The sequence below is a fragment of the Microcaecilia unicolor genome, chromosome 1, assembly GCF_901765095.1.
Source record: "Microcaecilia unicolor chromosome 1, aMicUni1.1, whole genome shotgun sequence".
NCBI classification, from domain to species: domain Eukaryota; kingdom Metazoa; phylum Chordata; class Amphibia; order Gymnophiona; family Siphonopidae; genus Microcaecilia; species Microcaecilia unicolor.
The window spans coordinates 140467604-140494407 of NC_044031.1; the positions used below are offsets into that span (position 1 = coordinate 140467604).

The 26804-nt window shown below is 45.0% G+C and overlaps 1 pseudogene; it reads left to right on the top strand.

Annotated features, from left to right (window-relative positions):
* The first annotated feature begins 528 nt into the window (after positions 1-528).
* LOC115468839 overlaps positions 529-26804 on the top strand; it is a 175440-nt pseudogene continuing 149164 nt past the window's right edge.

The following is a 26804-nucleotide window of genomic DNA, read 5'->3' on the forward strand; positions in this document are numbered from 1 at the left end:
GAATGTTGAGCATTTGATTCTCATAACATGATGTCTGTTTTAGTGGCCCATTACCAAGAGAAAAAAAAAAATCTCTGCACGAATATAACACGTGCTAGGGTGTCCCTGTAACCAGCCCCTCCAACTGACCACTAATTAAAATTTATAACAAATTACTACTTTACCTATTAAAAGTTATTCTGCTATTATACTTCCTCTGTGTGCATCGGTATGCTACACAAGCTGGCATATTTGAAAACATATGTGAGATTAAATAAAAATGCTAATAAAGAACGACAAGGTGGATACAGTAGCTCCTAGGCTTGCTTGCTTTGTCTTGAGTGAATGGGGGTGACAGCTGCGCTGGGAAGGGGAAACGTAGACTGACCTAATTGGTTTCAGCGTTCTGACGTCACTTCAGCTCCTTGATTCTTCCTACCTGTATGTTTACCTTGGTGTGTGCCCTGGGAGGCGGAGCAGACACACGAGCTGTGTGGGGTTGGTAAGCAAGCAAAGCAGAAAGCATGGGTTGGCTCAGTGTCTCCGGAGGTAGTTGTGTGTGTAGGACTGTATATCTCTCTGCCATCAGTCCCAAGAGTGATAGCAGCGGGTGTGGTGAGTACCCGTGCAAGATCAGGGAGCAGGGACTGTCTTTTTTGTGTATGGTGTACAGCGCTGCGTACGCCTTGTAGCGCTATAGAAATAAGTAGTAGTAGATTTACGTGGAAGCTCACCGCAAATTGTTAGGTTCTGTGGTTTTGCATAGTTTGAGTTTTGCTAACCGGGAATGAAACTTGCGGGGTGTGCATTAGAAGCGGGGGTTCTCCTCGCTGCTCGGACGACGAGACCCTGAGAACTCCACGAAAGCGAATGCGTTGTATGTGTGGATCTTGTATTTCCTTCTTGTGTTTCTCGGCCTCCTCTAGCTTTCCTTGCTGTAGGAAACGACGCGCACAGTTTAGTTTACCCCGTCCGAGGAGGCTTTGGAAAATCTCTCGAAGAAACTGATCTAACGGGATCATATGTGGCTGACATTCTCATACACACTTAGAGCCATTTATTGGAGAACTCTTTTTATCTGAGCTAAGGAGAAAAAAAAAAGCAGTGATACTTTTAAGAAGACAAATGAACCTAGAGGATCCTTAGTTGCTACATGTACACAGAAATAGAGAACAGCATAAATAAAATATGAAGTGGACTAAGGGATTTGCAAAATACTCCTCCATCCTTTTTTTTTTGGGGGGGGGGGGGGGGGCGGTGATTTTGAATGTAGCTGATGACTTTATAAGTTGTAGTTTAAGCCGTTATATTCAGGTACGGTATGGGAGTTATTTTTCCGTTGCTAGAAGACAATGTTATATATATATAAATCGTAAGTAGAGAGTTGTGGTAGCTGTGTTAGGCCACTTGTAAAGGTAATCAATAGAAACGGAATAAAATAAAACATAGAAAAGAAAATAAGATGATACCTTTTTATTGGACTAACTTTAATATATTTTTTGATTAGCTTTCGAAGGTAGCCCTTTGTCAGATCAGAAATAACATCAAAGTATTTCAGTGACAGTCTGAAGAGATGTGACAAAGCAGTGAAATTTCATGGTTTATAATGGGCTAGAAAACCCAGATCTTTGTTAAGTCCTGTATGGTGGGTGTCTAAATATTTAATCATTTTGACTTCAAAGGTCTTGCATTCCTGTATTGGTTTGAAGTTTCCTTTCAGTATTCTCACCATAAAATCATTGGTATAGTGTTCTGGCTTTGTAAAGTGCTGTCCCACAGAGGTAACTGGCACTGCCATTTTTCATATGATGTCTATGTAAATAAATCTCTTCTTCAGCATCTGGCTTGTTTCTCCAATATAGCACCCTTATGTCACATTTTTTACATTGGATGACATATACTTCATTGGAAGATGAGCATGTGAAGGATTCCTTTATGGTGAATATTTTTCCTTTGTGAATGATTGTGGGGTCTTGTGAAATAAATCATGAAAGTAGAAAGCTACTTAGTGACATGTAATGTAAGTATCGGTGGATGTTGGGACTGCTAGTCTATATGACAGATAAGTTGTAGTAAGATGGTCATTCACCAAGCAGACTACATGGATCTACAGTATCAAGTAAGCTGCATGTTGTACAGTAATCACCTGTCCTGGAGGAAATGCTGGTGCTTAGGTAGCTGGACTTGGCCAGGGGGCTGAACAAAATGTCAGACAAGACATGATTTTGGCTATTCAGATTATTATGAGGCCTTATATTTAGGCATGAAGAAAAGTAGGATGCCTGGTGGAAACCAAGTGAGGATCTTGTATGCTCTTCTACTCAAGATTATGTAAAACAAAAGAAAAAAACAAACTTAGAACTGGTTGAGAGAACTGGTTGAGGAGAAATCTTGTAGGTAGTCGCCAGGTTTGGGACTAGGGGAGCAGCCTAATGCTTAGTATAGTGGGCTGAGAACCTGGGGAACTGGTTTCCATTTCCACTGCAGCTCCTTGTGACTCTGGGCAAGTCACTTAACCCTTCCATTGCCCCAGGTACAAAATAAGTACCTGGGTATAATATGTAAAGTGCTTTGATTGTAACTTTCCTCCTCCAATCAGCTGGACTTCTGAAGTCAACTCCTGCTGCTTCAAGGCCAAACCTCATGTATCTCCTGCTGCCAGCCTGTAGGGGGGTACACTGTGTGTGTTGTGGGGGGGAGGAGTTGAGTAAGGTTAGCCTCTTGGCTTGTTTGCCCTCTGGGAAGATGCGGAACTGAAGGAAGGAAGAAGTTGAGGGAAAGAGCTTGAAGGACAAGCTAGAGCAGTGGTTCTCAACCTTTCTTCCATTGTGACACACACAACAAATGTTATTCACATATGTAACACACTGAACGCTATTATTCATGGCTGAACAAAAAATAAATTTTATATCATTCACTATTGCTGAAAATAATGCAAAGAAAGGTGTTGACTTCTGGGTGGGGAAGAGCAGACTTGCAACATTTTCAGCTGGGGCTGGTGGCAGCACTTAACATTATGGGTAATGGTGAAGCAGAAAGGATCAATTATGTGGATTTTAAATATCTTGATTCCCTGCTCTGCTCTCCCCGTGCTACAGGCACACATGGTTGTGTGTTGCCAAAAATGTGATGCACAGCAAGTCCTTGCTTTCTTTAATAAATGTGTCCGGACACACTGGTTAAGAACAATTGAGGTAGAGAGAGGAGGGAGGAGCCTTTCTTGGAGGGGGTGAGAAGGGGGTATCATCTTTAGGAGGGAGGGGTTAAAAGTGTAACTGGAAAGAGTGAGATGGATGAAAACACAGCGAGGGAGGTAGGAAAAGGAATAGTCAAGTATATGCAGGTGGTGCAGCCATACCGTGTACGGAAGGCAGGTGCTACAATATTGTTCTGTTGCCTCCTTGTTTGGCTGTGATATGGGGGTGGGGGGAGGTGGTGCTAAAGAGCCAGTTGCACAGGACACATTTTTAGCTCAGGATGCTTTCCTGTAGAAAGATGCAAGTGCAAAGGAGGAAAATGTCTTGAATGGTTGTTTAATTTTGGAAAAAACTGTTAGTTTCATCTAACATGTAAAAGAAAACACACAAAAAAAACCTCATTTCTCTGTCCAAACTCTCAAGCAGATTGTACATGAAAACCTGCAAATGTCTGAAGTGAAGCAATCCCACAAAGAACAGCGGGCTAAGATTGTTCACTAGCGGTGCAAAAGACAGATTTCAAATTATACAAAACATTTGGTTTTAATTGTTGCTACTAACAACTAGTTAAGTTTAGACGGCATTGCTTTTTCACGTGAGTGATATGGGTATTTGGATAACTTTGTTCCTTAAATGAAGTAAATTTTTATTTATTTATTTATTTGTTGCATTTGTATCCCACATTAATAATCTAAAATAAAAATTAATAATCCCACTGTAATAATCTAAAAGCTGTGTTATGTTTACTCAGGTTCCATGATTTTTAATACTACATTTTGTTTCAAGATCAGAAACCATTCAGTGTGACATACATGCAATAATAGGGAAAATTGGAGGGGAGTGGGAGGAGGGAACTTTTTCACATATCTGTAAGTGAAATTTCCAACCTAATACACATGCTGTCTGGAAAAAAAAACCCAGGACCACTTAAATACTTTCAAAATTCTTTGCAATTGTTTAAATATTTAGTATGACCTTTGAAAATACAATATTAGTTTTTTTCTTAGTTAATTCATAATTTGTGTTCAAAAGTGCCCTTCAATCTTGACACATTCATGAAGTCTTTGATGCTACTGAACTGTTGTCTCAATGAATTATGAGGTTTCATTAATTTAAAGCTCAACTGTTTTGTGAGCTCAATGCGCTGGAGCTCCACCCTGTTGAAGAAATAAAATACTCAGAAATGTCTTCAACTGCAGCAGAAACTTCTTCTTGAAATAGGATGTTTCTGGGCTATTTGGAAAAATGTTGGGGGTCCTGCTTTTTCCAGGAACTGTGTACAAAGGAAAAAATATTCTAAAGAAGAGAAGCAAGGGCACAAAAGGCAAAGTTTGTCACTGTTAAACATTCTATCATTATTGGTAGAAAACTCATTTTCTGATGTTTTTTCCTCTGTGGATCCAAGTGTATGAAAGCAGTATTTTAGTCTAGTAAACATCTACAACCCTCCTTTTGGGACAGAGGTATTTTCAAGTTTCTAGATTGAAATTTAAATTTAGCCCACCCTTATCCAAGGCAGGGTGCAAAAGAAAAAAATTACATAATTAACAAAGACAAAATGCAAAAATAATAGTACTCAGTGTCAACAAGGAGTCTAATACCCTTCTAACAATTCCTTCTCAGTCACGGTAAGCTTGATATAGCAAGTAATCCTTCAAATTTTTCTTGAAGTTGGGTAAAGAGATTTCATGCTTAAGCTGCATGGGCAGCCTGTTCCATTCAATAGGTCCGCACACAAAGAAGGTACCAGTTCATGTGGTCTCCAGTCTAATACGCTGGAGTTCAGGAACAACCCGTTCACATTTTATCCTGAGATCTTAAAACGACGGAGATGTCAGAAACCACTGAATAGCATGGTGCAAATAGTACCTGGAGTCCTGATAGAGCACTTGATGAATCAGTACTAATAACATATACAGAATTCTGCTATGCATAGGCAACCATTTCAGACACCGCAGGTGGATGTCGGTGTTCAGACTGCGAAAGGCCTAACACAGATTAAGCAGTAGAATTAATTGCCACCTGGAGTGCCTGAAGACACAAATTTGGGAGGCCAAATATTACAGTAGTTTATAATACTGAATATCATTAATGCTACTACCCTTTTAAAGTCAACCCAAGATAAACTTCAATTTACTCAACAGTCTTAACTTGAAATAAACAGTTCTAACCAATAATTGTACTTGGGATCAAAAAGAAAAAGCAGAATCCAACAAAACTTCCAGATTTTGCACCTGCTTCGAAACTGAAGGCCCCATCAAAGAAATTATTTCAGGCAGCATCATAGTAACATCAGAAACCACCCACATCACTTCAATTTTTGCTACATTCAACTAACTTATTCTGCTGAGAGCCATGCTGTAATAGCTTCAAAAATTGTCTTCAATTGGGGCATCACATCTACATCAGTTGGAGACAGAGACAGAACTGTATGTCATCTGCATGAATCCTATACAAAACTCCCAAAGAACACAATAATTAACACAAATGGGGTTAGATAGGTAGATGGATGTTAAACAAAACTGCAGATAAGATCCCTTTGGCACCCACTTCTGATAGGAAAGCTAAGGTCTGGAAGGGAGATAAGCTATCTGCCAAAAAAAAAAGATCAAAACCATTCTAACCCTTCCTGAAAGGCCACAGGCATGGAGTCGATGATACAAGATGGCATGATCAAGGGTATCAAGGTGCGGATATGATCAAGGGTATCAAGGTGCGGATATGTCCAGGAAGGCAAAAAAACAAACAAATATACCTATCTAAACACATCTGCACTTCATGTACTGTAGTTGCCACCAAAGTCTCAGTACTGTGTTCCCTACAGAAACATACTGAATGGTCCTGCAAAAAAATCAATTGATTTTATTTATAAACACATATCCTGCCTTTATCCAAGGTGGGTCACAATATCCACATACATAGCCTTGAGCACATGACAGTCGACAAGTATGTTAGCAGCCTCCATGTATATCGTCTTGAACATATAACAGTCGCTAGGTATATTAAGCTAAAGCAAGACCATTAACTTGGTCTTAGCATACAGTAAACAAACAAAATGCAAAGCAGGAGGATAGATCCTGTAATAGTCAATCCGATAAGGTGTTTTTTTTTTGTTTTGTTGTTTTTCTTTTTTTCTCTTAAGTCAAAAAGGCTTTGACAAAGGAGATGTGTTTTTAGTTTATAAACTGCCAGCTCTAAGATCTTAAGAACATAAGAATAGCCATACTGGGTCAGATCATTGGTCCATCTAGCCCAGTATCCTGCTTCCAACAGTTTCCAATCAGGTAACAAGTACTTGACAAAAACCCAATTAGTAGCAATATTCCATGCTACCAATCCTGGGGCAAGCTGTGGCTTCCTCCATGTCCATCTCAATAACAGACTATGGACTTTTCCTCCAGGAACTTGTCCAAGCCCTTTTTTAAACCCAGATATGCCAACTGCTATTACCATGTCCTCTGGCAGGGAGTACCAGAGCTTAAGTATTTTTTGAGTGAAAGAATATTTCCTCCTATTTGTTTTAAAAGTATTTCCATGTGATTTCATCGAGTGTCCCCTGGTTTTTGTACTTTTTGAAAGTGAAAATTCACTTCCTTCTACCCTACCCTTTCTATACCACTCAGGATCTTATAGAATTCAATCATATCCCTCCCGCAGCTGTCTCTTTTCCAAGCTGAAGAGCCCTAACCTCTTTAGCCTTTCTTCATATGGGAGGAGTTCCATCCTCTTTATCATTTTGGTTACTCTTTTTTGAACCTTTTCTAATTCCACTATATCTTTTTTTTTTTTTGAGATATGGGGACCAGAATTGAACCAGTACTCAAGGTGAGGTTGAACCATGGAGCCGATAATAATCTTGGTCTTATTTTCCATCCCTTTCCTAATAATTCCTAGCATCCTGTTTGCTTTTTTGGCGCAGCCGCACTGGGTGGATTTCAGCATATTGTTTGCAATGGCACCTAGATCTTTTGAGTGCTGACTCCTAAGATGGACCCTAGCATTGGGTATCTATTTGAATTATTCTTCCCAATGTGCATCACTTTTAAATTTTTGCCACATTAAATTTCATCTGTCATCTGGATGTCCAATCTTCCAGTTTCCTAAGGTTTTCCTGCAATTTTTCACAATCTGCGTGTGTTTTTAATAGTTGAATAGTTTTGTGTCTTCTGAAGATTTAATCACTTCATTCAGAGTTCCGTTTTCCAGATCATTTATAAATGTTAAATAGCACTGATCCCAGTACAGATCCCTGCAGCACTCCACTATTCATTCACCCTTCTCCATTGAGAAAATAGCCATTTACCCAATCCTCTGTTTTCTGTCTAATAACCAATTCCTAATCCACAGAAGGACGTTGCCTCCTATCCCATGACTTTGTAATTTTCTCGGGAGTTTCTCATGAGGAACTCTTGTCAAAAGCTTTCTGAAAATCCAAACACACTACATCAACCATCTCACCTTTATCCGCATGTTTGTTTATGCCTTGAAAGAAATGAAGCAGATTGGTGAGGCAAAAGTTCCTTGTCTGAACCCATGCTGACTCTGTGTTCTGTAATTTTATTCTTTATAATAGTTTCCACTATATTCCCTCACACTGGTCAGGCTACCTGTCTGATTTTCCAGATCACCCCTGAACCCTTTTAAAAAATTGGTGTTACATTGGCTTCCCTCCAATCTTCAGGTACTATGGACGACTTTAACAATGGGTTACAGATCAGCAGTTGCAGTTCTTTCAGTACCCTGGAGTGTATGCCATCCAGTCCAGGTGATTTATCACTCCTTTAACTTGTCAGTTTGGCTCAGTACATCTTCCAGGTTCACCAAGATTTCTTTTAGTTCTTCTGCATCATCACTCTTGGAAACGATTTCTGGTACAGGTAAGTCTCTTACATCTTCCGTAAAGACCAAAGCAAAGAATTTGTTCAATCTCTCTGCTATGGCCTTGTCGTCCTTGAGTGCCCCTTGCTCCTTGATTTAAATGTTCAACAGATTCCCTCACAGGCTTTTTGCTTCTGATGTACCTGAAAGTTGTTACTATGAGTTTTAGGTAAGGTGGAGATTGGTGGTAATTTGATAATCAAGGATATGCAGAGTGAAAGCTTTTAGAACCTTAATCCAGAACATACTGTTTTGTCAAGAATCTGCTTCCAAGAGAGAAGAGCAGTGGTTGGTGTTACAGACAGGAGCTCATCCAGTGCCACTCTGATGCTGAAGGAGGCAGTTGCAATTGCATGTCTTTTTAAGATGGCTTCATTAGCCTGGCCTTAGATGCCATTATGTGACAATTTTATAAAGAACTAGTAAAAAGGACCCGTTTCTTAACGCAATGAAACGGGCGCTAGCAAGGCAATCCCTCACCCTCCCACCCACCCTCCCAGTTCAAGGCCTCCCTGCCTGGCCTCCCACCCACCCAGTTCATCAAGGCCCCCTCATGCCCCTCCCACCGAGTTCCAGACTCCACCCTCCCTCCGATTTCAACACACCCCCCTCTGCGTTACGGACCCCTGGACCCCCCTGCCCGCTGAAAACCATCCCCCACCGCCGTTGAGTACCTGTGCTGACGGGGGACCCCAACCCCCCCGGCAGCCAAAGTTCTGTTCTCGCCTGTGCTGGCGTTGCTTTCTGAATGATCTTCTGTTCATTCAGGAAGCAACGCCGCGCAGCCACAGGACTTTGGCTGTCGGGGGTTGGGGTCCCCTGTCAGCACAGGTACTCGACGGTGGCAGGGGACGGTTTTTGGCGGGAAGGGGGGGTCCAGGGGTCCGTAACGCGGAGGGGGCGGAGTCTGGAACTAAGTGGGAGGGGTGTGAAGGGGCCTTGAATGGGATGGGAGGGAGGGAGTGACGTGGGGGCGGGGGTGTTGATGTTCGGGTGGGGGGGTGCTTTGGTGATGCGCTGAGGGGGGGGGGTTCTGTGTTGCCCCGCTCCCTGCCACTTGCTCCGAAGTGGCAGGGAGCGACGCACTGACAGCTGATTCCCAGGCAGGGAGAGGAGTAGGGAAACATGCGAGGGGGAGAAGTGTTCCCTACTCCTCCCCTTGCCTTGGAATCAGCTGTCAGTGATGTCACTGACATCAGTGTGTTCTAAGCTGCCTAGCAGACCGCCTCCGAGGGATCCACGGTCCCAGGCAGGTTAGAACGTTGGAGGTGAGTATTATTATATAGGATGTAGCTGCAGCACTGCGACACATCACCCCCTGTGTGACCAAACGGGCATTCCTTCTAAGAACCTCATTTAAAAAATTTTTAAACTGTTTGGACTTAACCATGGTTAAGGAGGAGGAGAAAAAGGCAAGAGACCTATCCTCAAATTTCTTTACAACTAGCACAGGTGCCCGTGGATTGCTTTATCAGCTTTAGGGACAAGATGATAACCTCATGTCTTCCTTGAGACCCACCCTCCACCTCTTTTGGCAGGTAGATTTATGGATGAACATTATTCTCCATTGATAGAGGGATGCTTTGGTTTGTGCAGGGGAAGTATATTTTAGAGCCACATTCACCTGAGCCATACAGTCATAATCACTCACCTGCAATTTGCAATTTATGCTTGTTAATTTTGAGTGAAGTAGAGGGAAACCATAGGTATTGCCTTGAAGTAGCAGCTGTTCAAGGAAGCTTTTTCAGAGGGGGTGGTATGGTCAAAGGGATTATCACTCCACATCCCCTCCCAGAAGTATCTAATTTAGAATTGTGGAGATTAACCACCTGTGAGGAAGTAATGGTATTAAGTTGCTTGTCAAAACTTTGTAAATTTATGGGTGCAGTTGTCTTCAACTTTCCCACTCATTATGGCATAGAGTGTTCTGTAAGAGAGGGTTGGCTATTTCAGCCTGCCAATGCTAATAGGGATACTTTGTAAAGTGATACATTTTGGAAATGAACTTAGACACTACAGTCAATTTGATTGTAAATTATGCCTGTATAAAATGGTTTCTTTTCAACGAGATGACTTTAGAAAATCCTGTTGAGTATTTTTCCTATTGGAAAATTCATGAGTACATAGTATAATTGTGCGATTTCTTTTCTTTAAGAATAAGATAAGGCTTGCTGCAAAAAGACAAATTTAATTAAGATATGGTCTTTTTTATGCAAGAGTCCACTCATCTGACCCCCCCCCCCCCCCAAGGGCCAAAAAACAGGTTTGGAATTAAGTATAGCCTCAACAGATATCAAAATGTGCATACCCTCTGTGTAACAACTATCTGAAGCCATGTAAAATTAATTTTGGTCCTTGATGATAAACTTTTGCATCCTAACCCTATCAAGTTGGTAGAATCTGTCCAGTTTGTAGATTGTAAGAATTATCACAGTACAGTTTTTCACCCTTACTTTACTTGGCCCGTTCTATAATAATATATAAAGAACATTGAAAAAGCAGCTTGAGGAGTCCTGCATTCGTTTGGTTGAAGATCTGGACACTTGCTTGGTGGGAAAGATGAGATTTTGAATACAAGGGATGCAGTTCCTTAGCACGAGCAGCAGATGAATCCAGAGACTAGTGGTTTGTGACCATCTACTAGCAGGTAGAGATGGTTCTGAATTAAAGTGCCTTATAGGACGGAATGCTCCTTGGCTGTTCAGTATTCTCTCTATCTCTAGCAGGTGGATGGACTCTCTCTCCTATGTTCCTGGTTTAATCTAATGCTACCTCCTGTTCAATGTAGATTTAGGGTGTACAGCTGTGCGGTGCTGCCTTTAGGGGGTACACCTGGTCCCTCATCCACCCTGTACCCCCCTCCAGCCATTCCTCAGTTCTCCTTCCTCACAAAAAAAAAAACAGGCAGCTTGTTAGCAGTTCTATTCTGCTCAATCTTCAGCTTCAAGCTTGGCTGCTGGAGGATTTCTGGATTTCCAAGTGAGGGCTTAGGAAGGGTGAGTCCCTGTGAGTGCTTTTAGCAGCACTGGGTTCCCCAGTCAGGATTCCTACAGCTGGCTCTACCAAGTGAGTGTGACTTAGAATTTTTAGTGCATGTTAGGGGCTTCACTTTTATTTTCACTTTTGATTTCGTGGCTGTGGAACTTATAAAATGCTGCTCTCGCTGTGGGAAATGGAGAGCAGCTTCAAGGCACTGTGTTTATCAAGGTCCTACAGTTCCTCTTTTAAACCTTAATCTCTCAGTTACCAAGCTCAGAATAAAATAATGTCATTTACCCACAGAGATGTCCTCTTCTCTCAGAACTTCTCAGAATTTTTTGCAGACCCCCATAGCCACGCTGTCTCTCCCCCCACCCCCAGGCCACACAGGTCACTGCAGAAATATAAAGGGGAAAGGGAAATGGGACTTGATATACCTTTCTGAGATTTTTGCAACTACATTCAAAGCGGTTTACATATATTCAGGTACTTATTTTGTACCAGGGGCAATGGAGGGTTAAGTGACTTGCCCAGAGTCACAAGGAGCTGCAGTGGGAATCAAACTCAGTTCCCCAGGCTCAAGGTCCACTGCACTAACCACTAGGCTACTCCTCCACTAGCAACAGTCCATGTAGAAGCCTGCCCTTGCAGATCAGCAGTGCGGCCGCGCAGGCTTCTGTTTCTGTGAGTCTGAGACGTCAGGGATGTCAGACTCACAGAAACAGAAGCCTGCGCAGCCGTGTTGCTGATCTGCAAGGGCAAGCTTCTACATGGAATGTTGCTAGTGGAATAGCAACATTTCATGTAGAATCTCCAATAAGAGCAACATTCCATGTAGAATCTCAAATAGGGAAAGGGAATTGGGACTTGATATACCGCCTTTCTGAGGTTTTTGAAACTACATTCAAAGCGGTTTACATATATTCAGGTACTTATTTTGTACCAGGAGCAATGGAGGGTTAAGTGACTTGCCCAGAGTCACAAGGAGCTGCAGTAGGAATTGAACTCAGTTCCCCATGATCAAAGTCCACTGCACTAACCATTAGGCTACTCCTCCACTCCAAGGAGGAGTGCTAGGGTGTCCTATTACCAGCCCCTCCAAGTGGCAAACTGATTACAATTTATAACAATCAGGTGACCCTCAAGGAGGAATACGGGCTTTGGTGTAACCCCTGGTAAGCCTTTTCTTGGCTGGGAAGTGCCCAGTGCTCCCACCAGCTGCCTTCCAGGTGCTGTGGAGGACTTGCAGCCCATCTGCATATCCTCACAGCCTTCTCAGGGGTGACTTCCATGTCCATCCACCCTGATCCTCCCAGGGTCTTCACCAGAGGCGTAGCCAGGTTTTGATCTCAGGGGGAGCAGACTTTTATAAAATAGGCGCCGGTTGGTGTCAGCTACACAGCAATGTCTGTGTTGTTGCTATATAATGAAATAAAGTTAAATACATTGCTCAGGGGCTATAGTGGGCACTGATTAATACAGGCTGTCTCTGTTGCGTCCTGCCTACAAGGAAACAGTAAGTTACATCAGGAGGCAGGATGCAGAAGAGATCCCTGGACTGGCCAGAGCAGGCAACCTGTCTTCTTAACTACAAAGTAAAAATATTCAAATCGTGGCCATCACCTCAGGAATAGCACACACATTCCTTCCACTGCTAGACACCTTGTTTAAATCAGATGGGCTTTTGTTTGTGTGGTAACTCTACAGGATGTGAAGAACACTAGTCTTGAGCATATTTATTTTGGGTGACAAGGGCCACCAAAGGTGGTGGCCCTTGCCCTAGAGCCTACTTTCAAATAGGGCTAGACACTTGTGAAATAACATAACCCCCTGCAAAAAGACACCCAAAACCTATACTGAAAACTTACCACACCATAGCAACCCTAACCTATGTATGAAAAGACAGTGCTATAATATTACAGTGGGACCTAGAGAAGTGTTACCCTAGGTGGTCCTGGAGTACCTCCTTGCCATTCAGGTTTTCAGGCTATCCACAATGAATCTGCATGAAAAAGATTTGCATGTAATGGAGGCAGTATATACAAATGAATGCCATGCTTTTTTATTGTGGATATCCTGAAATCTTGACTGGCAAGGGGGTACTCCAGGACCAACTTGGGAAACACTGCTCTAGAACACAAAACTTACTACACCATAACAGCCCAAACCCACCTTTGAACAGACAGTGCTATATATATTACACTGGGCTCTAGAGCACCAATTAACCTACTCTTGGGAAACTAGAATAAGCTGCACTGTTACACATTCCTGAACAGATGCTACATGCTAGCAGAATTCTTCACCTCAGGCACACAGTCAGAACATGGACAGACCCTCATCTATATAACATAAGAGTAGTCATACTGGATCAGACCAGTGGTCCATCTAGCCCAGTATCCTGTTTCCAACAGTGGCCAACTGAGGTCACAAGCACCTGGCAGAAACCCAAATTGTGACAATATTTCATGCTACCAATCTAATACAGAATACGGAGCCACAAAAAAACAAACAAAAGAAACCACCAACAACAACAAAAATTGAAATAGAGAGCCCCCTCCTCTCTGCCCAAGGAAGCCAGACTCTATAAATAGTGCGATACTGGTAAAAAAAAAAAAAACAGAAATGCATTTTCTCCTATACTTTGCAAAATAAAAATAGAAAAGAATGTACATTTTACAAAGCAAGTACATCTCAGTCCTTACAAAGTATTAAATAAAAATACTTCTTTCTACCTTTGTTGTCTGGGAATTTGACTGGTCCCAGTCTTTTTTTTTTCCATGTTCCATGAGTCAACCTTACAAATTCTTTTCCAGGTTGGCCTTTCCATTTTTTCTCTTGCCTTTTGTCTTTTTCTTTTCCTTCTCTACATCTGTTTGGCACTGATCTTCCATTTTATGTCCCCACTATCAAATAGGTGTGTATAGAGCTGCCAAGTGATCCAGTTTCAGAAGGGAGATTTTTCAACCAGTCCTAGTGTGAATTCGCATCCCAAATTCATGTGGGGTTTGCAGTCCCTGATTCTACCCATCAAAATCAGTGCTGCAGTACATCCAAAATGACGTAAGAAAATGCACTCAGACCCCTGCAGGGTTGCTAATTTGAAGGTATCAGAGATGTGCATTTTCAAATACTGTCATATTCCTAATATCAAATTGAAAATAAAATACCTTTTTCTACTGTTGTTTGAACAATTTATTTTCTCATTTGCTTTGGTCCCACTGTCTCTTTTCTGTTTTTCACTGTTTCTTCTGCCTTTACAGGGTCTTTTGCCCATCTGACATTTCTTCTGTCTCCAAGTTCACCATCCTTCTTTCCTCTGCACCACTATTTGTCCTGTCCAGCATCTCTCTTCTGTGTCCCCATCTCCCCCATTTTCTAACATTGCCCTGTGGCCATCTTCCCCCTTTTCCAGCATTACCTCTTTCTCCCCATCTCACCCCTTTTTTACCATTGTCCCCATATTCCTATTCCCCCTTCCAGTGGTGCCCCTATCTCCTCCCCCTTTCCAGTAGTTGCCTTCTCTGTGTCCCTATCTCCTCCCCTTTCCAGTAGTGCCCATTTGTCCCTATCCCCCTCCTTTTCAGTAGTGCCCCTGTGTCCCCATTTCTTCTTTTTCCAGCACTGCCTCTTTGCGTTTCATTGTCCCTACCCTCTCCCTGTCCAGTATTGACTCTATGTCCTTCTCCATCCCTGTCCAGCATTTACTATATCCTCTCTCCCCATGTTAACCTTATTCCCTGTCTCAGCGCTCCCCATCTTCCTTGAGGCCACATTTCTCCCTGCCTGCTCCCAGGGTCCATCCTCTGGCAGCTCCATGGAGATTTAATAGACATGAGACCAAGTGACATCAAAATGTTGAAACTAATTAGGCCGGTCTCAGTTTCCCCTTCCCTATGCAGCTATCATCGCCGTACTCTCAAAGCAAGCAAACTTAAGAGATGCTGCATCCACATTGTCATTCTTTATTGTTGGTAGCATTTGTATTTAATCTCTTATGTTTTCAAACATGCTGATTTATGCAGCATACGGATGTACACAAGTATAACAGAATAACCTTTCATAGGTAGAGTAGTAATTTGTTATAAATCGTAATTGTCAGCTATCGTTGTCTAGGGTTGGTCCCGGGGTCCACTTCACAGAGGCAGTGGGTTCCCAAAGAATATGCAATCCACACAGATTTGGATATATAAACTATATTATATTTGCATATATCATGTATTGGCTCACAGCACTTAGTACAGGAAAAAGGGTACAAGCTGTCTTGGGGTGTGTGTTTAGAGGGAGGGAGAAAGAAAGGATAGGGTGTTCAGAGGAAGAAAGAAACCTTGGACTAGGGCTGTCTGAGAAGGGGGGGAGCAGAGCCAGGTGCTCTGGTGGCTAAAGATGGAGGTGTGCAGAGAAAGAAGAAGAAGAAACAAAGACAGCCCAGCAGAGTCCCGTGCCCTCTGCTAAAGGGAGGGAGAAAGAAAGAGGGAGACGTAGTGCACTGGACACAGAGAAGTGCCCGGGACAGAGAGGGGGGGGCAGTAGACCCCAAGCTGAGCTCTGTGCTCTGTTGCACAGAGAAAGACAGAGAGAGCCCTAGTGCCCTCATGAGCTCTGCTTTATACCTAATAAGAACTGAGAGGGAACAGGAGCAGAGAGAGATCAAAAACTTCTCTCTTTCCCAGTTATTTCCTTTACAGAACTCCAGATACTTTCTGAAGTCAGGAAAGGTGACAACTTTCACAGGTTGTCCTGTTTGAAATCCGTAGTGATGGAGCCTCTATGTCTGGCTTTGGTTGCTCTGAAGCCCTGCTCCCAGATGGAACAAAAGGTATGTTAATCAGGAGTAATTGAGAAACCAAAGGGCTACCAGGCCTCTCTGAGCACCATTTGGTCCATTTCATCCTCAATGGTTCCTGAAGGGGAGGGGGGAGTTTATCAGAGGTCAGAAGCTGGTTTAATATGTCAAACTGATTTCATATTAATATAAGTATGTCCAGCAATAATTTTGACCTCCCACAATCCTGACATCTCCACACCTCTTTTTTCTTTCTTCTTCTTTTTTTTTTTCCAGGGAGGCAAGATGGAAGCAAACCTGGGTACCTGATCTGTCACTATTCCTGTTCTCATACCTCCAGTTATATTTGTTCCTGCTCATTCATATCTCCACAGTAGTGAGATGTTTAAATCCCATTATGAGTCCAAACCTCGTGTCTTAGGTTGGGCAGTCCTTAATATGCCACCTTACCCGTCTTAGAGCAGAATGGACAGTGCATAAGGGATGCAGGCATTTGGGAGGTTAAGACCTACAGGTACCAGGATGCCCGGTATACAAAGCTCCAATTAACCTGCCAGACTAGAGTAGCTCCAAAGTAGATGATGGGACTGTTAAAAAAAAAAAAGCCAAATTACCATGCCAGATTAAAAATGTAAATGCTGGGAAGAAAGTAGTTAAAAAAATTTCAGATGGGAAGGAAAGTAGTGTGTATGTGTGTGCATAGCTGCTTTATAGGGGTGAGGGTATTTTATAGGTTAAACTTTGCACAGAGTTGTACATATGTCTAAGTTTACAACATATGAAAATCATAACAATGCATAGCAATACTTGTACACTAGTTAAAATAATGATAGGGTGAATTAAAACATTAAAGACATGATCAGCAGTAGGTGAATATCCAAAGAATAGTTCCCATACTGAGACATGGAAGTCTTGTACCAAATTTTGAACAGTTTGCGCCTCCGGTACCGTCGAGCGTGGCGCCGGCTGGCCCATCGCCCGGGGTGAGGTCCCCGACGTCGGTACCGACTGCGGCCACCTCCCAGGAGGGCTCCCCGACTACGTCGGCGGAGGGAGCTTCGCCGATGCGGGCGAGGGAGTCTACCTCTCGACGCCCCCATCGTGGACGTGGCTCCACGGAGTCGAGCCGGGCGCGGTTGCAGACGCAGGTCCGTGAACTTGTGTCTGACACCGAGGGTGAGGCCTCGTGGGAAGAAGAAGATCCCAGATATTTCTCTGACGAGGAGTCTGAGGGTCTTCCTTCTGATCCCACTCCCTCTCCTGAAAGACAGCTTTCTCCTCCCGAGAGTCTGTCTTTTGCTTCCTTTGTCCGGGAGATGTCTACGGCCATCCCCTTCCCGGTGGTTGTGGAGGACGAGCCCAGGGCTGAAATGTTTGAGCTCCTGGACTATCCTTCTCCACCTAAGGAAGCGTCCACTGTTCCCTTGCACCATGTCCTGAAAAAGACATTGCTTGCGAACTGGACCAAGCCACTAAGTAATCCCCACATCCCCAAGAAGATCGAGTCCCAGTACCGGATCCATGGGGACCCAGAGCTGATGCGCACCCAGTTGCCTCACGACTCTGGAGTTGTGGATCTGGCCCTAAAGAAGGCTAAGAGTTCTAGGGAGCATGCTTCGGCGCCCCCGGGCAAAGACTCTAGAACCTTAGACTCCTTTGGGAGGAAGGCCTACCATTCCTCTATGCTCGTGGCCAAGATTCAGTCTTACCAGCTCTACATGAGCATACACATGCGGAATAATGTGCGGCAGTTGGCGGGCTTGGTTGATGCTCTTCCCCCTGAGCAAGCCAAGCCTTTTCAGGAGGTGGTCAGGCAGCTGAAGGCGTGCAGAAAATTCCTGGCCAGAGGAGTGTATGACACTTTTGATGTTGCGTCCAGGGCCGCTGCTCAAGGTGTGGTGATGCGCAGGCTCTCATGGCTGCGTGCCGCCGACCTGGAGAATAGACTCCAGCAGCGGATTGCGGACTCGCCTTGCCGTGCGGACAATATTTTTGGAGAGAAAGTCGAACAGGTGGTAGAGTCTCTCCACCAGCGGGACACCGCATTCGACAAGTTCTCCCGCCGGCAGCCTTCAGCTTCTACCTCTACAGGTAGACGATTTTTCGGGGGAAGGAAGACTGTTCCCTATACTTCTGGTAAGCGTAGGTACAATCCTCCTTCCCGACAGCCTGCGGCCCAGGCTAAGCCCCAGCGCGCTCGCTCTCGTCAGCAGCGTGCGCCTCAGCAAGGCCCCGCGGCTCCCCAGCAAAAGCAAGGGGCGAGCTTTTGACTGGCTCCAGCAGAGCATAGCCGACATCCAAGTGTCAGTGCCGGGCGACCTGCCAGTCGGAGGGAGGTTGAAAGCTTTTCACCAAAGGTGGCCTCTCATAACCTCCGATCAGTGGGTTCTCCAAATAGTCCGGCAAGGATACACCCTCAATTTGGCCTCCAAACCTCCAAATTGTCCACCGGGAGCTCAGTCTTACAGCTTCCAGCACAAGCAGGTACTTGCAGAGGAACTCTCCGCCCTTCTCAGCGCCAATGCGGTCGAGCCCGTGCCATCCGGGCAAGAAGGGCTGGGATTCTATTCCAGGTACTTCCTTGTGGAAAAGAAAACAGGGGGGATGCGTCCCATCCTAGACCTAAGGGCCCTGAACAAATATCTCGTAAAAGAAAAGTTCAGGATGCTTTCCCTGAGCACCCTTCTCCCCATGATTCAGCAAAACGATTGGCTATGCTCTCTGGACTTGAAGGATTCCTACACACACATCCCGATACTGCCAGCTCACAGACAGTATCTGCGATTTCAGTTGGGCACACGCCACTTCCAGTACTGTGTGCTACCCTTTGGGCTCGCCTCTGCGCCCAGGGTGTTCACAAAGTGCCTAGCTGTGGTAGCAGCGGCACTTCGCAGGCTGGGGGTGCATGTGTTCCCATATCTCGACGATTGGCTGGTGAAGAACACATCCGAGGCAGGAGCCCTGCAGTCCATGCAGATGACTATTCGCCTCCTGGAGCTACTGGGGTTTGTGATAAATTACCCAAAGTCCCATCTTCTACCAGTGCAGAAACTCGAATTCATAGGAGCTCTGCTGGATTCTCGGACGGCTCGTGCCTATCTCCCAGAGACGAGAGCCAACAACTTGTTGTCCCTCGTCTCGCGGGTGCGAGCGTCCCAGCAGATCACAGCTCGGCAGATGTTGAGATTGCTGGGCCACATGGCCTCCACAGTTCATGTGACTCCCATGGCCCGTCTTCACATGAGATCTGCTCAATGGACCCTAGCCTCCCAGTGGTATCAGGCCGCTGGGGGTCTAGAAGACGTGATCCACCTGTCCACGAGTTTTCTCGAATCCCTGTATTGGTGGACGATTTGGTCCAATTTGACTCTGGGACGTCCTTTCCAAATTCCTCAGCCACAAAAAGTGCTGACCACGGATGCGTCTCTCCTGGGATGGGGAGCTCATGTCGATGGGCTTCACACCCAAGGAAGCTGGTCCCTCCAGGAACGCGGTCTACAGATCAATCTCCTGGAGTTGCGAGCGATCTGGAACGCTCTGAAGGCTTTCAGAGATCGGCTGTCCCATCAAATTATCCAAATTCAGACAGACAACCAGGTTGCCATGTACTATGTCAACAAGCAGGGGGGCACCGGATCTCGCCCCCTGTGTCAGGAAGCCGTCAGCATGTGGCTCTGGGCTCGCCGTCTCGGCATGGTGCTCCAAGCCACATATCTGGCAGGCGTAAACAACAGTCTGGCCGACAGACTGAGCCGGATTATGCAACCTCACGAGTGGTCGCTCAACTCCAGAGTGGTGCGCCAGATCTTCCAAGCGTGGGGCACCCCCTTGGTGGATCTCTTCGCATCTCGAGTGAACCACAAAGTCCCTCAGTTCTGTTCCAGGCTTCAGGCCCCCGGCAGACTGGCATCGGATGCCTTCCTCCTGGATTGGGGGGAGGGCCTGCTGTATGCTTATCCTCCCATTCCTCTGGTGGGGAAGACTTTGTTGAAACTCAAGCAAGACCGAGGCACCATGATCCTGATTGCTCCTTTTTGGCCGCGTCAGATCTGGTTCCCTCTTCTTCTGGAGTTGTCCTCCGAAGAACCGTGGAGATTGGAGTGTTTACCGACCCTCATCACACAGGACGAAGGGGCTCTTCTGCATCCCAGCCTCCGGTCCCTGGCTCTCACAGCCTGGATGTTGAGAGCGTAGACTTTGCCTCTTTGGGTCTGTCAGAGGGTGTCTCCCGTATCTTGCTTGCTTCCAGGAAAGATTCCACTAAGAGGAGTTACTTCTTCCAATGGAGGAGGTTTGCCGTCTGGTGTGACAGCAAGGCCCTAGATCCTCGCTCTTGTCCTACACAGACCCTGCTTGAATACCTTCTGCACTTGTCTGAGTCTGGTCTCAAGACCAACTCTGTAAGGGTTCACCTTAGTGCGATTAGTGCATACCATTACCGTGTGGAAGGTAAGCCGATCTCAGGACAGCCTTTAGTTGTTCGCTTCATGAGAGGTTTGCTTTTGTCAAAGCCCCCTGTCAAGCCTCCTACAGTGTCATGGGATCTCAATGTCGTTCTCACCCAGCTGATGAAACCTCCTTTTGAGCCACTGAATTCCTGCCATCTGAAGTACTTGACCTGGAAAGTCATTTTCTTGGTGGCAGTTACTTCAGCTCGTAGAGTCAGTGAGCTTCAGGCCCTGGTAGCCCAGGCCCCTTATACCAAATTTCATCATAACAGAGTAGTCCTCCGCACTCACCCTAAGTTTCTGCCGAAGGTTGTGTCGGAGTTCCATCTGAACCAGTCAATTGTCTTGCCAACATTCTTTCCCCGTCCTCATTCCTGCCCTGCTGAACGTCAGCTGCACACATTGGACTGCAAGAGAGCATTGGCCTTCTATCTGGAGCGGACACAGCCCAACAGACAGTCCGCCCAATTGTTTGTTTCTTTTGATCCCAACAAGAGGGGAGTGGCTGTAGGGAAACGCACCATATCCAATTGGCTAGCAGATTGCATTTCCTTCACTTACGCCCAGGCTGGGCTGGCTCTTGAGGGTCATGTCACGGCTCATAATGTTAGAGCCATGGCCGCGTCGGTAGCCCACTTGAAGTCAGCCACCATGGAGGAAATTTGCAAAGCTGCGACGTGGTCATCAGTCCACACATTCACATCTCATTACTGCCTGCAGCAGGATACCCGACGCGACAGTCGGTTCGGGCAGTCAGTTCTTCAGAACCTGTTTGGGCTTTAGGATCCAACTCCACCCCCCGAGGGCCCTGTTTGTTCTGTTCCAGGCTGCACTCTCAGTTAGTTGGTAAATTTTTTAGGTCAATCTCAGTTATGTCCTCGCCATTGCGAGGCCCAATTGACCATGGTTGTTGTTTTGAGTGAGCCTGGGGGCTAGGGATACCCCATCAGTGAGAACAAGCAGCCTGCTTGTCCTCGGAGAAAGCGAATGCTACATACCTGTAGAAGGTATTCTCCGAGGACAGCAGGCTGATTGTTCTCACAAACCCGCCCGCCTCCCCTTTGGAGTTGTGTCTTCCCTTGAAGTGTATTGTCTTGCTACATACTGGACTGGCCGGCTCGAGCCGGTTTCGGGCGGGAAGACGGCTGCGCATGCGCAGTGCGCGCGGGCGCGCAAGAGCTAGCAAAGGACTTTGCTAGGAAGATTCCGATTGGAGGGGCTGCCGAGGACGTCACCCATCAGTGAGAACAATCAGCCTGCTGTCCTCGGAGAATACCTTCTACAGGTATGTAGCATTCGCTTTTTTTACCTGTAAAATTGAGGTTTAAATGTGTTAGAGTTACGGGGGATAATAGTACAGAGGAGAATGTATTGATGCATTGTTAACAGTGTGTGTGGACTTCATGTGTTTTGATCTTTTCGATAGACTTTTTCAAAAAGATGAGTCTTTAATAGTTTGCGGAAGTCTGTTAGTTCATAGTTCGTTTTCAGGTTTCATGGTAGTTTGTTATAAGTACATAAGTACATAAGTAGTGCCATACTGGGAAAGACCAAAGGTCCATCTAGCCCAGCATCCTGTCACCGACAGTGGCCAATCCAGGTCAAGGGCACCTGGCACGCTCCCCAAACGTAAAAACATTCCAGACAAGTTATACCTAAAAATGCGGAATTTTTCCAAGTCCATTTAATAGCGGTCTATGGACTTGTCCTTTAGGAATCTATCTAACCCCTTTTTAAACTCCGTCAAGCTAACCGCCCGTACCACGTTCTCCGGCAACGAATTCCAGAGTCTAATTACACGTTGGGTGAAGAAAACTTTTCTCCGATTCGTTTTAAATTTACCACACTGTAGCTTCAACTCATGCCCTCTAGTCCTAGTATTTTTGGATAGCGTGAACAGTCGCTTCACATCCACCCGATCCATTCCACTCATTATTTTATACACTTCTATCATATCTCCCCTCAGCCGTCTCTTCTCCAAGCTGAAAAGCCCTAGCCTTCTCAGCCTCTCTTCATAGGAAAGTCGTCCCATCCCCACTATCATTTTCGTCGCCCTTCGCTGTACCTTTTCCAATTCTACTATATCTTTTTTGAGATACGGAGACCAGTACTGAACACAATACTCCAGGTGCGGTCGCACCATGGAGCGATACAACGGCATTATAACATCCGCACACCTGGACTCCATACCCTTCCTAATAACACCCAACATTCTATTCGCTTTCCTAGCCGCAGCAGCACACTGAGCAGAAGGTTTCAGCGTATCATCGACGACGACACCCAGATCCCTTTCTTGATCCGTAACTCCTAACGCGGAACCTTGCAAGACGTAGCTATAATTCGGGTTCCTCTTACCCACATGCATCACTTTGCACTTGTCAACATTGAACTTCATCTGCCACTTGCACGCCCATTCTCCCAGTCTCGCAAGGTCCTCCTGTAATCGTTCACATTCCTCCTGCGACTTGACGACCCTGAATAATTTTGTGTCATCGGCGAATTTAATTACCTCACTAGTTATTCCCATCTCTAGGTCATTTATAAATACATTAAAAAGCAACGGACCCAGCACAGACCCCTGCGGGACCCCACTAACTACCCTCCTCCACTGAGAATACTGGCCACGCAATCCTACTCTCTGCTTCCTATCTTTCAACCAGTTCTTAATCCATAATAATACCCTACCTCCGATTCCATGACTCTGCAATTTCTTCAGGAGTCTTTCGTGCGGCACTTTGTCAAACGCCTTCTGAAAATCCAGATATACAATATCAACCGGCTCCCCATTGTCCACATGTTTGCTTACCCCCTCAAAAAAATGCATTAGATTGGTGAGGCAAGACTTCCCTTCACTAAATCCGTGCTGACTTTGTCTCATCAGTCCATGTTTTTGTATATGCTCTGCAATTTTATTCTTAATAATAGCCTCCACCATCTTGCCCGGCACCGACGTCAGACTCACCGGTCTATAATTTCCCGGATCTCCTCTGGAACCCTTCTTAAAAATCGGAGTAACATTGGCTACCCTCCAGTCTTCCGGTACTACACTCGATTTTAGGGACAGATTGCATATTTCTAACAGTAGCTCCGCAAGTTCATTTTTTAGTTCTATTAATACTCTGGGATGAATACCATCAGGTCCCGGTGATTTACTACTCTTCAGCTTGCTGAACTGACCCATTACATCCTCCAAGGTTACAGAGAATTTGTTTAGTTTCTCCGACTCCCCCGCTTCAAATATTCTTTCCGGCACCGGTGTCCCCCCCAAATCCTCCTCGGTGAAGACCGAAGCAAAGAATTCATTTAATTTCTCCGCTACGGCTTTGTCCTCCTTGATCGCCCCTTTAACACCATTTTCGTCCAGCGGCCCAACCGACTCTTTGGCCGGTTTCCTGCTTTTAATGTATCTAAAAAAATTTTTACTATGTATTTTTGCTTCCAACGCTAATTTCTTCTCAAAGTCCTTTTTTGCCCTCCTTATCTCCGCTTTGCATTTGGCTTGGCATTCCTTATGATCTATCCTGTTACTTTCAGTTGGTTCTCTTCTCCACTTTCTGAAGGATTGTTTTTTGGCTCTAATGATTTCCTTTATCTTACTGTTTAGCCACGCCGGCTGACGTTTAGTCTTTTTTCCCTTTTTTCTAATACGTGGAATATATTTGTCCTGAACCTCCAGGATGGTGTTTTTAAACAGCATCCACGCCTGATGCAAGTTTTTTACTCTGCGAGCTGCTCCTTTCAGTCTTTTTTTCACCATTTTTCTCATTTTGTCGTAATCACCTTTTCTATAGTTAAACGCTAGCGTACTTGATTTCCTAGTTTCACTTCCTTCAATGCCAATATCAAAACCGATCATATTATGATCACTGTTATCAAGCGGCCCTCGTATCGTTACCCCCTGCACTAGATCATGAGCACCACTAAGGACTAAGTCTAGTATTTTTCCTTCTCTTGTCGGCTCCTGAACTAGCTGTTCCAAGAAGCTGTCCTTGATTTCATCAAGAAATCTTATGTCCCTTGCGTGTACAGATGTTACATTAACCCAGTCTATATGCGGGTAATTGAAATCCCCCATTATTATTGTGTTGCCCAGTTTGTTTGCGTCCCTGATTTCCTTTAACATTTCCGCATCCGTCTGTTCGTCCTGGCCAGGCGGACGGTAGTACACTCCTATCACTATCCTTTTCCCCTTTGCACATGGAATTTCAATCCACAGTGATTCCAAGGAGTGTTTTGTTTCCTGCAGAATTTTCAATCTATTTGATTCAAGGCTCTCGTTAATATACAATGCTACCCCTCCACCAATCCGATTCACCCTATCACTACGATATAATTTGTACCCAGGTATGACAGTGTCCCACTGGTTATCCTCCTTCCACCAGGTCTCAGAGATGCCTATTATATCTAATTTTTCATTTAGTGCAATATATTCCAACTCCCCCATCTTATTTCTTAGGCTCCTGGCATTCGCATATAGACATTTCAAACTATGTTTGTTGTTCCTAAGTACATCATGCTTAGTACTTGACAGTATTAATTGGCAATCTTTTGTCTGATTTTTATTGTTATTTAAAGATACCCGATCTACTACAATCTCTTTTGCAACCTCATTATCAGGATACTCTATCTTCCCTGTTATGGTGATATCTTTGAAAGATACCTTATCCCGAACCATGCTCTTTTGAGCGACTGTCGGCCTTCCCCCCATTTCTAGTTTAAAAGCTGCTCTATCTCCTTCTTAAACGCCGATGCCAGCAGCCTGGTCCCACTCTGGTTAAGATGGAGCCCATCCTTTCGGAATAGGCTCCCCCTTCCCCAGAATGTTGTCCAGTTCCTAACAAATCTAAAGCCCTCCTCCCTGCACCATCGTCTCATCCACGCATTGAGACTCTGGAGCTCTGCCTGTCTCTTGGGCCCTGCGCGTGGCACAGGTAGCATTTCAGAAAATGCTACCCTGGAGGATCTGGATTTCAGCTTTCTACCTAATAGCCTAAATTTTGCTTCCAGAACCTCTCTCCCACATTTTCCTATGTCATTAGTACCCACATGTACCAAGACAGCCGTCTCCTCCCCAGCACTATATAAAATCCTATCTAGGTGACGCGTGAGGTCCGCCACCTTCGCACCAGGCAGGCAAGTCACCAGGCGATCCTCACGTCCACCAGCCACCCAGCTATCTATATGCCTAATGATCGAATCACCCAGTACAACAGCTGTCCTAACCTTTCCCTCCCGGGCAACATTTGGAGATATATCCTCGGTGCGAAAGGATAATACATCCCCTGGTGGGCAGGTCCTGGCTACAGGAGTACTTCCTACTTCACCAGGGTGATGCTCTCCTTCTAGGAGACCTCCCTCCTCCAAGGTAGCACAGGGGCTACCTGACTGGAGGTGGGACTTCTCTACAACATCCCTGTAGGTCTCCTCTATGTACCTCTCTGTCTCCCTCAGCTCCATCAAGTCTGCTACTCTAGCCTCAAGAGAACGGACACGTTCTCTGAGAGCTAGGAGCTCTTTGCATCGGGCACACACATATGACACCTCACCAATTGGGAGATAATCATACATGTGACACTCAATGCAAAAGACTGGATAGCACCCCTCTCGCTGCTGGACTGCTGACTCCATCTTAGTGTTTTTTGAGTTTTTCCGTAATTTAAAACTTGCTAAAGTATTAAGGATATCAGCCTATCACTAACTTACAGTTCCAGAGTTGCGTGCTCATATAGGCTTGGGCCTAGTGCATCTGTAACCAAGTATGGTCCATCCCACTTTGCTGTGCCAAAGGGGAGGTTTGGTCTAGGGTTTAGGAGCATGACCTTACTCCCCACTTTGAGTGGTCGTAAATCAGAATCTTTGGCATGCACCTCCTGCAGGTAATCCCTAGACTTTTCTGTGTTTGCCAGCACAGTGTTCTGGATTTCTTTTAGGTGTTCTTGCAGGGATTTCATCCACTCATTTGCAAGAACTACAGTCTGATCCTCCGGGAGAAAAGGATATAACAGATTTTCCCATCGAGGCATTGGCCTGCCCATTAAGGCTTCATAGGGGGCAAAAGCTGTGGACTTACAGACATTGGCTCTGATACGCATAAGGACCAAAGGGAGGGCCTGATCCCAATTTTTCCCTGTCAGATTCAGCATAGGGCTGAGATGTGCTTTGATTGTTTGATTCATACATTCTACCTGCCCCGCTGCTTGGGGATGGTATGAAATGTGCAATCAGTGTTTCATTTGGAGGGGCTGGTTATAGGGACACTCTAGCATGTGTTATATTTGTGCAGAGATTTTTTTCTCCTGGTCAAGGCCACTAAAACAGAAATCAGGTGCTCAACATTCAGAGTTTCTATCTGTTTATTTATTACATTTATACCCTACATTAAACATGAATTAGGTTGAAACCTGGGAGCATTATAAATCTTTTTTTTTTCCTGTGCTTACATCACAAGAAAAAGATGGCATGTGGGAACTTGCTTCTTTTGTTTTGTGGATTGCAGAGGTATATTATATCCCTCTGTTTTTCTAATCGTAGGAGAATCGG